Source organism: Nematolebias whitei, chromosome 2, assembly GCF_014905685.2.
Source record: "Nematolebias whitei isolate Nwh7 chromosome 2, NemWhi1, whole genome shotgun sequence".
NCBI lineage: Eukaryota > Metazoa > Chordata > Actinopteri > Cyprinodontiformes > Rivulidae > Nematolebias > Nematolebias whitei.
This window is the reverse complement of record NC_056499.1, coordinates 8,670,944-8,688,417: the sequence shown is the minus strand read 5'-3', so window position 1 is coordinate 8,688,417 and position 17,474 is coordinate 8,670,944.

Sequence of the window (17,474 nt, the reverse complement as noted above, 5' to 3'; positions counted from 1 at the left end):
GAAGCCTCTTGGATGAGGGGCGAAACGTTTCTTTTTAACAAAAAAAAAACAAAGTCCAGATGACATGATTCAACCTTTTTTGTTCTTTGCACAAAGTTTGTCTAACAGCTTTCAAGTTCAACACTTCACACTTTAAAATGGATTAGTCATTTTTGAACATATTCTGGCCAAAAGTTTTAATAGTTTGTACTAATTGTTAGTACTGATAGTTTGATATCAGCAACAGACTTAAATGATATCAAAAGTGTAGAGTTTTCTTGGACAGCCCATGTAACATTCTTTTATATCAGTGTAACAAGCCCCATAGTCCGGATTACACCTGGTGATAAGGGGCCAAGGCTAGATTATACCCAGAGTTTAAAATCAATCTAAGACAATTCATACCCCTCAGACCAGATTATACCTCCACGATATGAGTAATTTTGAATCATAAACACAGAAATTACTTGATTTATCAATATTTTACTAGGAGAAAACTAACATTCTTGAATTTCAAAACACTAAACACAGACTTGTACCACGTCAACCCGAAAAGACTGTAATCAGTAAAAATATTAGACTTCCAGAAAAATAAAAATAAAAATACGTCCACACTTCTCAGTACTGTTTATAATGTAAGAACAGTTATAACGTCCTGAAACTTCAACTTCTAAGACTAGCAAGTCCACGCCACAATATAAACGTTCAAACACTGATAATGTCAAAATGAACACGTTTGTTTTCAAGACTAAGTGCATGTTCTGTTGTTGACTGCAGATTGAAGCTCGTGGGATAGGTCAACCAGTCCAGTAGATGGGTATATTCTGGTTTGGAGGGGTAAAGTTAGGCTCATGACAGTTTATTACTCGAGGATTAAACTGGTCGGGGCCAAACTATACCCAATTTTAATCTGGGCATGGCTCAATGGCCTGCCTGTCTGCTTTTATTTAAAGAGTTGTATTATAAGTCTGAAAATGACAAATAATAAAATAGGGCATATGTTTGGCTAGCTATGACCCTCGCCTGGTTAAAGATACCTGCCATTGACTGGTGTCATGACTCATAAAATGTGCTTACTATTAATACATATTTGGCAGAACAAAAATAAAAATATGCCTTTAAGTAACACTTTCTGAAGCATGTTGTATGTAGTAAATACTGTATACTTTTTTAAACTACACAGACATGGAATAATCTTTTAAAGGGAATAATCCGATCAAAGACAGACTCATTTATTTGGTCTAGCTGTGCTTCAGGACCGCTCTGCTGTTTTTTTACTCTTACGTCTCAAACGGACCACGGCGCTTGGTTAGGTTTCCATCAGAGGCTGGCTGGAGGTCACTGCAGGTGGCAAAGGGGGGTGGTTGTGGGAGGTAAACCGACCTACGTTTTGTGAGACGTTCGGCTGCTTATTCTGAGCAGAGAACGGCTGTAATGTTTTTCTAATAAATGCAACGGTGAAATTCAGTGGAAGAAGGGGGAAGTGGAAGCACTTCAGTTACTTTTCATGAAAGACCTAAACGATATTCTCAGTAGGATTCTGTCAACCTGTTTTTCATATAACCTAATGCATATTTAATGGAAGTGCGTATGAGTCAGCCTTTTGAATTGCTAAAAGGGAGAATTACATTACATTGGAAATTAAAGGCCTGGCATGCATGTCGCCTGTCGACTTTCATACCACAGTTTTAAATTAAAGTTATTTTTGTTTTGGTCAAACAATGTCCATGACATTATCTGCAATTTTAAGCGATAATGCAAGATCTTGATTGACCTGAAAGCTCTTAAAGTATGCACTGAGGATGACTGTCAGCCACTCCTACACCCAACTTATTTCAATACCTGTAAAGGTTTGAGTGATTTTTGTGTTGCTTAATGTAGATTAGCTGAGGTGGTCGTTCTAAATCAGGTTGATTCCAAACTGTATCAGTTGTAGATAAATTCATGAGGATTACCTTTTGATACTTTCATTGTGTGAATGTTTACGAAGCATTCACAATATAGTGATCCATTTTTCTTCCGTATGTTTTTCGGCATCTTTGTCGTTCCACAATTTTTGCGTTATTTCAACAAATCATAAATCAGAACGTTCAGCTCGTTCAGGACAATCCTGCGTGGACTTTTGGTTTTGGTGTAACTTTAGCTTTTTTAAATATTTAACCATTTCTACCTTTTTTTTTTCTCTCTTAGAAAATGAACTGAGCTCATTTTACTTCCTTCAAATCTTTAGACCCGTTTACAACTTTTTACTGCTCCTTTCACATTTTGTTCGGGTTCAGCTCCTTTCTTGTGCAAATTTAAAAGTTTTTCAGCTAATTTTTTTCAGTTGTTTTGTGATCATTTTAGATTCTTTCTAACAGTTTTTGTACTTCTTCTAATTTCTTTCAGCTAATTTCAGCTTCTTTCAAATTATTTACGCAAGTTTCAACTTTTTCTACTACTTCAGCTACTATTTAGCAGTTTTTATGCTTTTTTTTTTTTTTTGCTGATTCCACTTTTTTTTCCCACTTATTTAAACTTTTTTCAGTCTAAATCAGCATAAACAAACTTTCCATTTCCTTCTGGTAATTTAAGCTTCTTTCTGCTTTTTTAGCTTCTAGCTGTTTTCTTTTTTTAAGCGCTAATTCCAACTCTTTTCAGATAACATCCACTTCTTTGTGCTCATTTCTGCTTCTTTAAGCCCAATAGGCAAACATGTTTTTTCTGCTTTCTTCTGCTAATTTAAGATTGCTCTTCCATTTCAGCATGTTTTTTTTTTACAGCTAATTTCAGCTGTTTTTCAGCAAGTTTTTTGCAGTAAGCATTGACACTGCATTTTCGCAGGAAATGCAATTTCACTAGTTAAAACTCATCGTGTAGTTAATGAGATTTATTGCTAACAGACAAACACAGCTGACTGTAACAGTTATTGTAAAAGTTTAAAAAAAAACTGATCTCCTCAGTAAAAGCTCAGAGTGGATGAGGAAATGACTTGTCTGTTACCACACCAAATTTAGCTCAGTATCTGTAAAACTGACGGAACAACTCTAATAATGTTTTGCAAAACTGTGCACAATGTTCCACTGTCAATTCACAAAAAGTTTGGCTAATGGTTTAAAACAAGTTCTACAAAAATAAATAAATAAATAAATAAATAAAATATATAAAGAAATAAATGGAATGAATTGCATTTTTGATACCAAAGTGACAAAGTAAGCTCCACAAATGGCAGCACAGATTGGTTACATTTCAAATGACATGAAGCACATAAAATCGGAGCTGCATGGCTCATTAGGTCTCTGTTGGTGTAATCTATTTTGGTGACTGGTCAGCTGACCTTTAAAGCCGAGGTCTGGAGCACCGCTTCCCTTTCTGTATCAGTCATGCCCCGTCCTTCATGCGCCCTCCTGTTCATGCCGCCATTATTACAAAACAAGTCTGAAACATTACAGTGCTTGATCACTGTCAACAATATACGAGACTCTTTTAGCCGCGTGTAAGTGAGGCTATTTCTGTTAAAAAGGAAAAACAAACAAACAAACAAAAAAACATTTAGCAGGATTATTATATTTTTCACATTCTCTAAGGCAATAACTGCAAAACAGGAAAACAAAAACAAAAAAATATATATATATTTTTTTTCACAGTGTTTAATTAAACCAAGGAAGTCCAAATAAGTTATGTTTTATTTTGAAGTGGTGGAAAAAAAGAAACTTTTGTGCGTTAGTAAAAAAAAACCTCATAATATTACTTATTTACAAGTAAAAGTTCTATATTTAAGTGTTACTGATTAGCTTGTTGTTGTTGTTAATTAGCTTGTTAATTCAAATCAATTCAGTTTATTAATATACTTCAGCCCCGAATCACAACAGAGGTCGTCTCAGGGCACATTCACATACATAAAAATCAGTCACTAACTTTAATAACGCTGTTAATGATTAGCTTAGTTTTTATTAAATAACTAGCGGGTTAGAGCAGTGGTTTAATTTAAAATTCACTGAGGGTCATCTCTAATAAAGAGCCAGAAAACAGATTATAAACTTCTCTTTCAGTGACATAGATGCTAGTTTTATTTTTCACCATACAGTTTTGTTCAGACCTGCACATCGTGAGGGGCTGGAATCTTCTCTCTGCAGCAAAAAGCAGAGAAGAATCTGGAGCTAGATGTGGGAATTACTGTAAATGCTGGAAGAGCTTCGTCATCTACAACAAATGACTGTAAACGTTGCCAAGCTAACATCCATCCATCATCTTTACCCGCTTCTTACTTCTCAGGTCAAGGGGGTCGCTGGTGCTCATATCCAGCAGTAACTGTGGAAGAGGTGGGGGACACACTGGATAGGTCTCCAGTCCATCAAAGGGACAAAGAGACAAATGAGACAAACAACAATTCACTCTCTCACTCACTAGGGACAATTTAGAGTTAGCAGTCAGCCTAACATGCATGTTTTTGGTCTGTGGGAGGAAACCGGAGTACCCGGAGAAAACCCACGCATGCACGGAGAGAACATGCAAACTCCACCCAGAAAGGTCCCCGGTCAGGATTTGAACCAGCGTACTTCTCGCTGAGAGGCAACAGCTGTACCGACTGCACCACCGTGCCGCCTGATTGTTGACAGTGGAATGTAATCTTTTACATTTGCTTCATCATTTTTTTCAGACATTTCTGGTAAAAAAAAAATCAAATCAAATAAAAGTTTTCATAGAGCTATGACACAGATCCCCTTGTAAAATAAATAAATGAATGAATGAATAAATTAATGAATGAATAAATGAATAATAAATGAAAATGTATATATAGTTGCTAACTACATCCTGTGATAATGACAGGTGTGGAGGGTCCAATGTGGTCTAAATGAATGAATGAATAATAAATAAATGAAAAAAAAATATATATATTTATAGTTGCTAAATAGATGCTGCGATTACGACAGGTGTTGAGGGTCCAATGCTGTCTAAATGAATAAATGAATGAATGAATGAATGAATAAAATTAATAATAAATAAATAAATAAATGAATGATAAATATATTAATTAAAAAATATATAGTTATAGATGATGTGATAATGACAGGTGTGGAGGGTCCAAATCTGTCTTAATGAATGGATGAATTAATAAATAAATGAATAATAAATAAATAAATGAAAAAATATATAGATGCTAAATAGATGCTGTGATAATGACAGGTGTGGAGGGTCCAAGTTTGTCAAAATAAATGAATTAATAAATAAATTGAATGAATAAATAAATGACTAATAAATAAATACATGAATAATAAAGAAACAAATGAAAAACATATATAGCTGCTAAATAGATGATGTGATAATGACAGGTGTGGATGGTCCAAATCTGTTTAAATGAATGAATAAATAAATAAATGAATAAATAAATAAATGAATAACAAATAAATAAATAAATAAATAAATAAATAAACAAATAAATAAATAAATAAATAAATAAATATATATATATATATATAGTTGCTAAATACATGCTGTGATATGACGGATGTGGAGGGTCCAATTCTGTCTAGTCCTTTTTTTCCAATTATTGGACTCTGTCTGCGTTCCTGTCAAGACATAAACGCGCCAGTAACAGTCTTTTATTGTTTGGCTTCATAAGAAATGGAAAAAGAGCCTGAAACTAAACCTAATTCTGCACTGTGGTGTCGGAAGAAGAAACGAGATTACAAAAAGATGATGACATTAAAAGAGCGAGAATGAAACCTTAAATGACTAAAATGGGGTAAATGTTTAAAACATAGTTTATAATTCCATCAACATATTTGTTACAAGTAAAATGAAAAAGTATGATAATGATGCAAACCAATTAAAGTTAAATGCATAAAGGCAACGAGACAAGCATAATATTTAATAGGTGAAATCAATAACCCACATTAGTCAACAATCTTTGAAAAAACAAAACGTTAAAGACATTTAAGGTGAAGCTCATTTTTATGCTGATAAAGTTCACTAACCTCAATCTTTCACTCCTAGTTAAACAATCCTCTCTTGGCCTGCCAAAACTATTATTGTAACAAAAAAAACCCTTCAACTTTCCAGTAATACTTCTTTTGTAGTGTGCAGCTGAGAGAGGTGAATCAATAGCACGAGGCTCACTATCTTGCCAACATATCTGTCTTTGGGGAGTCTTTTTCTCAAGCACTTACAGCTCAAGTGTAGCTACAGAACTAACAGAGAATTCTTTATTACAATTTTTTGAAACTTCTGCTTTGCTTTCAGATATATTTGTCTGGATAAATTTAGCTCATCTGAAGACTGAACTTTCATGTGTTGTTTCACATAAATACTTATCAGCTGCTCTGTATTTAAGGCAAAACACAGCATGTGTACAAAATGCTGCTTTCCACGTGTTTTAGTCGCAAAGCGCATCTAACTTTTGCATTTATTAAAAATCAAGGTTAACGTTACGTAGAATGGCAGTTTGGCAACAAGGCTGCAATGAAATTAATTACCGGTAACAACAGTATTTGAAGGATTGCATATCACCCGCAGCCATCCAGTTGAGAAGGGGTTCTCTGCAGACCAAAAGTGGGCGTTTCTGGAGAATAGGCGTTTGTGGGGGCAAACACTGATTGGCTAGTTGTATTTTCTGGCTCTTTAGGCAACTTACGTCATCTCTTTTGTAAAACTGACTGTTTCTAAGAAACAGCGTTATATCCGCTGACAAACACAATATGATTCTCTTTTGTTCTTGGGTTGTAGGCTGCACCTGACACAGGTAGGCTTGAGTGTGGTCTGGGTACAATGAAATATGAAGCATCTGAAGCAAAACCTGCTCCCATTTGTCAAAAAGTCTGGTCTCAATTAAAGATCATGAGTCCTGTGACGAGATAACGGCCTAAAACGAACGCAAAAAACACAATTGACTGTTTAGACGTTCTTCCGTGAGATCTGATCTATGAAAGGAGCTGAAACGTGGAGTAGGATTGACCCTTAAAATGTGAGACAGCTGATGGAAGTGAACCAGTAAACAGAAATACCTGCACCAGTTGCAGAAATCTTACAGAAACTGACAATCACTCATCTGCAGTGACTGATTTAAAAAGGTTGAACAAGAAAATGTGAAGTTAAAGGAAACATCCTTTCATTTTTCTTTCTTTATGAATTGATCGTAACTATTTTCACATTATTCAAAAACCAAACATTTAGCCCTCCCCACTACCCATTTATGTTGCTCTTATTTTGAAATGTAACCGGAAGTTCTGTGTCAAGAGAGGCGGAAAGAGAAGTTAGACGCCGCCAGTGTCGAACCGGTTAACACCATAAACATAATATATCTGTGGTTAACACAAACACCTTTTTTTTTTTTTTTTTGTCCAATCAGATGTGGCCCTCCAGATATGCCTTCCATATTTGTCTGCAGAGATACCTACTTGGGGTCCAATTCAGCGTTTTAGACTAAAATAATTTCATGTGGAGAAATTACAGTTACTTTGCAGCCATCATGATCAACCCTTGAAATCTTCACGTGCAGTCTGTTGCGTCCACTGATTTCTAGGGGTTCTCTTAGATGAGGACAACTTCTCTCCTCTGCTTGTTTACAGGCCTGCTGTCACACCGTGCTGCACCTGGAGTCACTTCCTCTTCATCAGTGGACTGCATAAAAGCTTCAGTGATCCAGTGCCATGCTCCGTTTCTCCTTGGGCATTTCCACTTGGCTCTGAGCTTTGTGGCGTGGTTGACTCTGAGTTGAACTCTGCGTAATGCATTTTAGCCACTCTGAGTTGATCTGTTTGTGCACAGAACCTTTGTTTAGATGGGAAGTTTGGCAGGGGTTCTCTGCCATTTTATTTTAACTAACTTTTCTCCTGTTTTGTGGCCAGGGAGCTTGGAAATTATAGTTTTCGTTTTGTTAGATAAGAGGTGATTTTGTTTTGTAGCCAGAAAGTGTGTTCTTTTGTTTGTTGTTTTGGCCTTGGAGACCCTGAAATCCATGGCTCCCCCTCCTGTCTAACACCCACAACTCTTAGATGATTAAATTATTGTAATGCCAAACTGGGTTGTTTTTGAGTTATTAGCTTTATGTTCAGTTTACAATTCTTGTGTTACACCTTGTGCCTCCTAGACTCATTCCGAGGGTTGTAACACAGTCTCACACATTATTGTAATAACTTGACTAGCATCGTTAGCACTTGGAGTAGGTGTGAGGATGATTCTCAGCTAATACCTCAGCAACATTTTAGCTCAGTATATTTATTAAGCTTTAGCCGTTTTTGAGTTTGCTAAGGTTGAGTAGCTGTGGCAACCATCTCTTAATGCCCCAAATTATTAGTTATAGTTGCACAGCCAATAATTACTTTGAGAGTTTATTTAATAATTCTTTTTTTTAAGCTTTATTTCTACAGGCGGTCTCATTGTGTCACGAGAACTCATTTTCTAGAGACCTGTTTGGGAGCAGATGGTGGGGGTTAAGGGCCTTGCTCAAGGGCCCAGAGTATGAAAATGAGGGTGCAGGCAGGTGTGAGTGCTTCACCTTTTCCACCCACATTTTGATGTTGTCAGTCTGGGGAGTTGAACCTGCAACTTTTCGATCACAGGCCCATCTTCTCTAACCTCCGCAACACCACTCCCCATAAAATCTTCCAGTGGTTCACAAAATATTTTGCTGATGCACAAAGTTGACTCCAACGGTAACTGACATTGATTTAAGCAAAAAATATACTTTGCATCACTCTTACCTACCACCACTCTAAATGGGCTAAAATAGAACTTTTCTGTGTCTTGAATCTGACTCAGGTTTCAGATGTGGACACAATAATTACTTTTTGAAAGTGTCATTAGTTTGTCTAGTGAGTCATGAGATATGTTGGTACAGTCAGTACAAATGAGGAAATTATTGTGTTTGTTCCTGATAATGTGAAGGAAAAGGAGACGACTTCCACGTGGCTGACTCATCCAGTCTTTACCTCACAGGCACAACAAAAAGTACTAATGTTGGCTGTTTGTTTCAGAGATCATCGTACTTCATACTTAGTGCCTTGGGCCAAATCTACCTGTTATTACAAACAAACCAATAAACTAACTAACCAACCAACTAACTAAACATTGTGTTCAAGCTGATTCTCAGTGTTCTCTTTTCTTCAAAGGAGAAAATTCTCATGATTTGGGGGATTGCGGGGAGGTTCGGTTACACGAGAACTCAATCCATGCAATTAAAAAGAAATGAGTAAATAAAATCAATGCGGATCGCTTACACTGTGGTGTCAGAAAACTCAACAGAGGTCACCACAAGCCTACGTCTTAATTAGCACAAATCATTTGTTCACAGGCACAACGCAGTTCAGGAGGATGCAGCGCAATGATCATGGAGCTTAAATGTGTTTATTGGATGAGTAAAAGCGCTGGTTGAAAATGTTTCATTTCTGCGGTGAACATATTTTTAAGGGCATTAGTGTGTTGGTAAAATCTTTGACTGCATTTCATTGTAATATAGCTGCTCACTTAGTTATGGATTGGCAGTGAAGAGGGGCTGACAGGATGAGAAGTTTGTTAAACTGAAGAAACTTGTTTATTAAAATGCAGGGATCTCAAGTTTTAAACACTGACACCACAAATGCACACACCAAACCCCATCTCCCACTGAGATACATATAAACAAATACAAAATAAAATGTGTTTCTGACCAAAAAAAAAAAAGATACAAGCATGAATCATCACTTCAAGCTAAGCATTGTTTTTGTGTGGAGTTGCATGTTGCGTTTACGTCTCTCTGGGAACGACAGTTCCCTCCCACAGTCCAAAAACACGACATGTTAAGAACCCCACATACTCGGGACGTCCGTCGGACACGACAGAGTCAGAGAGTCAGAATTTCTTTATTTGTCATTCGCATCACACGTGGTACATGTGGTGGAATAAAATTGTGCACACAAGGTCCCAGTTACATTGAACAAAAGTGTAAAATGTAAAATAAATAAAAAAACAGTAATAAGATCTAAGATATGAACTAAGAAAGGCTGATTGATGGATGAGCCGCACGTTGGGCATGGAATTTTTATTAAAAATACATTTTTAATTATTTAGCACCTGCTGCACATTTGTGCAGCCCATACTGCAGGATAAACTTCCTGCTGCAGCTGATCAGCTGTTCACCGTGCAGAACGGAGAAGTGGGCGTGGCCAAGAGCGCTTGCAGGTGGCAAAGAGCAGCGGAGACAGGGAGCTGAAATCATGACATTCTGTGCTCTTTTAGAGCGTTTAGAGTTTAGAAACATTGTTTAGAATATTGAAAGAGGGACTACTATACCTCAGGGAAAGATTTGTTAAGGCAAGAAAGAAGATGAGAGGAAAAGTGGGGACAGGGCAAAGGGAGGTGTCACACCTATTTTTTCTATGCTGCCTTGGCTGGACACCTTTGAAAAACACCAGGAGACAGAGATAATCTGAACGCTCAAGTATAAAGTCTCAATCGTTTGCAGACAGTACATGTGGAGTCTGCGCGGCTCATGAACTACACACAGTACGCCCGAGTATGTGGGGGCCTTGAGGCTGCCTTCAGGCACAGGCTTCCCTTGCATGAGTTCGGTGATCTCAATGGAATTGGCCTGATTGAATAAATAAAGGTTAATAATGGCAGCCCTTTGGTTCTTATGAAAGGTTTCTAAGTAAACTATAACTAAAGGAGCCAGATGAAGTCTTTGTTTACCAAGTTGCTTCACAGGTCCTGCCTCATAAAAAGGCATGTGACGCTCAACAATCATGCCAATGCTCAGTTACATCTGCAAAAGCTCGGAGGCTTGAGTAATAAGTGTATCATACAGTCAGTTAATATAAGCCATTCATTTTAGCTGCTTGTAGCTGAAATTATGATATTATGCTGATATCATTTGCCTGTCTAAAGTGGTGTTGATCACGGTGCGAGCCTGAAAAACTGGAGTAGCGTTTGACTAACAGCATGCGTCTTCTCGTGTCTCTCCGAGGGCATTTTAACAAGGTGCTGACAAGAAAAATGATAATGATGTGTCTGTCATGAAGCAGTACTGGGTAAATTTGTCATGATGGCAGATGAATGATTGCCTGGTATCATCCAGTAGCCACACCATGTATTCTTCCCCTGAATATTTTAACACCCACCTGCCTCTCTCCCACACACGCACAAAGTCAGGGTGGTGAAAATCACTCAACAACAGTTCAAGCAGGTAAATTACACCGCTGGCCAAGAGTTCGTTTTTTTACTCATTGTTCATTTGTATGTCTTTTCTTCAGCCTGGAAGGTATAAAGTCATTACAGAAATCTTTATGTAAATATTCCACTTTGACTGTAACGTTAAAAGTACGGCATGAACACTGTAATCAATCTTTCTTTTAAGCACAGTTTATATAGGATCCACCAAAGGTCAATATTTCTTAAATATTACTCAGATTTTAGCAAGAAGCAGAGCAGAGGCGCAAATCTGTCTCTAAAGTAAATGCTTTAAAAAGCATGTTCACTTTCCAAACTACCTACTGATTTTTAAACAAAGTGTGGCTATTAAAAATAATTACTATACGATGTAACAATTTGATTAGTTGTATTACTGAGTTACAAGGCTTAGGTCTCATAATGTTGCACGGTAGTTCATTTTGAAAAATCCGAAGCAGTATGTCAGAGTCAGAGTCAGAGTCAGAGTCAGAGTTTCTTTATTGTCATTCGCACCTCATGTGGTACATGTGGTGGAGCGAAATTATGTACACGGGGTCCCAGTTACATCCAACAATAAAATGTATAAGAAAAACAGTAACATCTAAGATATGAACTAAGAAAAACATCAACTAAATATACACTAAGCACTCATAACATAAAACATTGAACATCAGCACAAACATGAACATGAGTCTGTGAGCAGATGTGCACGCATGAACACATCAACATTGAAACAGATCAGCAGCAACATGAAACAGATCAGCAGCAACATGATATGGTTTTTCACAGTGATTATTCTAGTTAGAGATTCATGAGTCTAACAGCCTCAGGGTAGAAGCTGTTCCTCAGTCTAGTGGTTCTACACTTAATGCTCCTTAACCTCCTTCCTGAGGGGAGTGGGGCAAAAAGTGTGTGTGCTGGGTGGGTGGGGTCCTTCATGATGCAGGTGGCCCTCTTCCTGCATCTGGAGGTGTAGATGTCTGTGATGGTGGGGAGACTGATTCCAACAGATTTCTGTGCAGCCTTCACCACTCTCTGCAAAGCTTTTCTTTCTCTGTCTGAGTGACGTCTAAAAAAAAAAATCGGGGATTGCAAAACGCTGAATTTACTTTGCCTCAACCTTCAGTTCTGTTTGTCGAGAATATATCTGAGAAATTATAGGTTTGTTATTTCTAGGTTGTCGTAAAATAAGGCAAGCTTGTTGCACAACTGGTGCTTTCAGACTAGAAAAAGAAAGCAGGAGGTGAAGGCTCAAACAAGAGCTCACTCCACATATTTACAGGAGACCTCAGAGCAGACAACGATGACGACAGACAAACAGCTTCTATTTTCACACGTAAAATTTGTAAAAGTGCAGGAGGAGTTTGCTAGGCCAGTCAACGTATGCTTATATGTGAACTGATCACATTCTCTTATAGTAGACAGTTTTTATTTTAGACTATGAAAGTGGCATACACTGAAGCAGGGGTTAATAAAAACCTGATAAATATTATATATATATATATATATATATATATATATATAATATATAGTGTGTGTGTGTGTGTATAAATAAAAACAACAACAACTCAGAACTTGTGCAGTCAAACTACATCAAATAGTTAGAAGGAGTGTGAAGTAATCCCCTAAAGGCTTGAAAACTGAGTTGAACTAAAGCAGACTCAGAGTTTTAAAAAAATAATAAAATAAAATAAAACAACTCACTGCATGTAGATAAAAAGAGCTTTTTTGGAGAGTTCAGAAAAATATTTTTTGTACAATGATAACATAGTTATGAATACTGTATAAATGTTGCACACAGGCGCTTTAATTCAATACAATTTATTTATTGGTGTATGTATGTGTGTGTGTCCTTGTTTATGCTACTTTGTGAGGCCCATTTTTCCAACTTATACTGCATTGTGAGGACCAACTGCTCCTTATGCCCAAAGCCCGGGCCCCATAAGAAGAAGTCCCGTTGGTGGGTTAGGGGCTAGGTTTAGGACTAAGGTGTGATTTGAGGATGTGTTAGGTTTAGGGTTAGGTATGTACTGGTAATGGTTAGGTTATGGATAAAGGTCATGGTTAGGCTATAGAAATGAATGAAAAGGGAATGGAAGTCAATGTGTGTGTGCATATGTATGTATGCATGTATGTATAAATATATATATGCACATATATACATACATGTACAGTATATTAAGTTGATCAAAGGAATGCTACAAAGTTGTGAAATAATTATAATAAAGACATAAATACCCAAGATATTCAGGAAGCTCAAAAATATATTTATATAATCTCATTGAGACATTAAAGGGAAGGTAAAGTATAGATCATAAAATTCAAGATAAAAAGCAAAAAATATTTAAAAGTCAAAACAACACTTTAAATTTGAAGTCAAAAGAAAATAAATATGTTTAAAGTTGTGTTTTAAAAACTTAATGCAAGGGGAACACTTAATTAGGAATGGACGTTTCCTCCACAGATCTAAGATCCTCTATAATAAATTTAAAAAAAATAATAATTGAAAAAAAATAAAGTGTAGCCTGTAAATGGATGTCATTCTTACAAAAAATATGTCATGGTTTGTCAAGGTCAGATCAATACATGTAGACTAACTTGAGAAATTAAAAAACAATATTTAATGATAATAAACACATTACAAAAAACAAAACAAAAAAAAAGCTGGCATGACGGAAGGAAATTCAAATGAAACTCAAGGAAACAGAGAGAAACCTGACAGTCCATGAAGCACAATGGTGGACTGCTGAACGAGGACAAGACCAGAGTATAAATAGAGCAGGGGTGATGATTAGAGAGGAGACGTGACAACAGGGAACAGGTGTGAGTGTGAGGGGCGGAGCTAAGGAGCAGAAGCTGACTGAGGCAAAGTACTAACTGAGGCTCCTGAGTTAGTGGGGACGCTGTCTGCTCTGTGGTACAGAGTCCTGATGACTCCTAACTTGTGCTCCAACGGGTGATGGGAGTCAAACTGCAGTTTCCACATCGAAATGAGCCAGTTGAGGTGGCTCAGGTCTCTGGTAAGGATGCTCCCTGGGTGCCTCCCTAGGGAGGTGCTTCAGGCATGTTTAACTAGGAGAGAGCGCTGGGGAAGACCCAGAGCACACTGACGAGATTATGTTGGCCTGGGAATACCTTGGAGTCCTCCCAGAAAAGCTGGAAGAGGTGGCTGTGGAAAGAGATGTCTGGGCCTTCCTGCTCAAGCTGATGTCCTCGCAACCCGATTTTGGTACAAGTAGAAGATAATGGATAGATGGATGGATGGATGGATGGATGGATGGATGGACAAGCATCAGTGGGATTTTTTTTTTCTGCAGAGCTGACATTACTTATAAATGGCAAGTTATAGTATTTTACACAATATTTCTTAGGATGGACATTTTTCTGGTATAAACTTGGAATGGACGAACGATGTGCTGTTGGCCTGGAAAACTTTCTCCACATCTCTCTGGACAGGACGACCTCATTTAATGCAAAGCGCCACTGCCACTCATTATCTAACCATTCAACTCAAAGCAAAGTACAAATGTTGGCAGGCTTGGCCGTTACATTTAGTCCATTTTAAAGGAGAAGTCCTCTCTTTTTGATGTCCCCTTTTACATTAATTGCACTTTGCATCTCCACTTTGTAAAGAGCAGACATAAGAAAGGTTTATACTAATGGCATTAACGATTTCAGTTTCATGCTAGGAAACCTGTGTGAGAGCAGAGGTCTGAGACTGGCTCACCTAAATGTGACTAAACAGCAAATGTGCACTTTTCTGCTGTGACATTTAAAAATGCCCGCTATTAAAATGTGATTTACAGGCACATTGAGGCATTAAGTACTGCATTTCTGTCATGGTTCTTGGCCTTCTAGTTTTAGGTTTAGATTTAGTTCTTGCCTTCTTGGTACAAACTCCCTGTTTTATTTTCATAGCATCTTTTTTCTTGAACATTTTGGTTTCCTCCTCCGCTGTCACACTTGGTCTAGATCAAATCTCGGGATGGTTTTAGACTCTTAAGTTTAATAAACAGATTAACTCTTTTCATCAAAAAAAGCTTCTTCCAGTTAAGACAGACATCAAAGCTTAAGCTCAAGCTTGATTGCTGGATGTGGGCACCGGCGACTCCCGCGACCTAAAAAGGAAGAAGTGGGTAAAGGTAATGGATGGATGGATGTTTGTCAACTCCGTGACAGTTTATACTTTTATAACTGTTGTAGTAGAGATGGAAATCCCATCATTTTCTGCTTCACAAAATAAAAATAAAAAAGACTTACTGGTTCCTTCTGGCTCCTCATGAAGTAATAATGAAGTGATATTTGCAAATACACAGGCTCTATGTATGGGCTCATAAATATAAGTGGGGAGAGTCTACTTTGTTTGCAAACCCTTTTGTGTGTTTGTTCAATCCTAACACAGGGATTGACACTATAAAAACTCTGTTGATGCTCAGGGCAATATCTGAACTGCCACTTGGAATTATTTTTACGAATAATGCTACAATTTAATTAATTATCATTATTTTGTCAGTAGCAGTGTGAAAGTTGCATCAGTAGTTTCATTAATAGCAGCAAGATGTTAAAGCATCTCTAGTTTTCTCCACCAGACTGCCAATTGTTATCCAACTAAATCAACAAACAAAAACAAATCAATTTATGAGTAAATGTATTCCTTATTCAAATGGTCCAGTAGATACCTGCTGTGTACACTACAAGACCAATATGGATCACAAAATACCTGCTGTGCCTCTAAATTCGTTCTGCTGTTGGTGCATCATTTAGTCAACCAACATACTGGTATCATGTAGTGCGCTCAACGTTGTCTGAAATTATGTATTTCAGGCGTAACCATGGCTTTTTAGTCATTCTAACAAGCTACTTTAGAAACCTAATTTAGAGCGAGTAGTTTTAGGTAATAAAACGTTTTGCGAAACTAAGCTCCATGAGTAGCAGTGGCGTGGAGAAACTGAAACGGAACAAAAATATGGGAGACGAAAGGAAACTAAGCTGGACTGGATCAATCTTGAGCTCCTCAGTACGAAGTGGAGCACACACTGGCACCGCAGGACCTCCCGTTGTCCCCACTGATTGGCTTGTTCAGCATTAGTGGTTTAATATTTGCTCTGTTCATATTCATGGTGGCACATGAGAAAATCTGTGGAGCATAGTATCTGCTGGCCTACATGAATGTACCGTGATAACCACGGCAACAAGATCAGGTGGAATAGTATGTCTCAGTGATCAATATGTCCTGATAAAGTCTGCCTCAGGCATTCCAAATGAATAAACATGAAGAGAGAAACGTTCCTCCCACCACAAACTTTGCTTCTCTTCTTCTACTAAAAAGCAACAATCTCAGTTATGTCAGGAAAAGAAAGTCAAGTTTTCTCACAGCAATAAGGAACGCCTCAATCAGTACAATGCTTTGCACAAAAGTTACTTTTTATCTTAAAACGTTCATCTTTTTTTTTTCTCTTCCTGTGTTGGGTTCATGTTTTATTTTAATTTTGTGTATATTTACTGTATTTATTTTTTTAGTCTTTTAGATTGAGACATATTTACATTTCTGATTTGCTCTTTGTCATTCAGCGTCTGTTATTGCTCAGCTTGATTTCAAATTGCTCTTATTTGCTCGCCTGCATCCACTCGCCCAATCACTCATCTTATTATTCACACCTGTTCTCTTATTCTCTGCCACATCCTGTTGGTCTCATAAAAAGTCCTGTTCTCTGTCACTGCTGTACTCGGCTCAATTTTTCCCACCTTTCAGTTGATTTATGTCTTAAATTTATGTTTAGACTTTTGAATTTACCACTTTGCCAAGGTCCTGGTTTTTATTTTCTTCAATAAAAACATTTTAGTTTCCTCACCTGCCTTCCTCCGGTCAGTTTAGTCCTCCTTCACCTTGAAATATTTTTAGTCCATCTTATTTTCAATGAGTCATGACTTGGGATATCTGTACTTACAGTAGAATTAGGATACATTTTACTTTATAACTTTTTCTGTTAGTTTTGGTCTAATTATTATTGTTTCAACTGCATCTGATAAAGCAGAAATGTTTTCATTTTTTGACTGGCATAGCAAAACTTTAATTTCCTGGTTACTAATTTGGTTGCTTTATTATGATTGTGATTGCCAGATAGTTAACACTTCCCAGATGGTTGTATTAATGGTCTGTCTATAGTTTAGATATTTACTGTAAGTTAATTTATGGCAATATACAGAGATATTATTTATCTCGAGACTCAACGGGATTAACCTGTATAAATAAAGGTTGAATCTCAGAGTAATGTAAAAATAAAATTAGATTCTCTCTTTATACATACATATATACATATATACATATATATAAATATATACATATATACATATATATATATATATATATA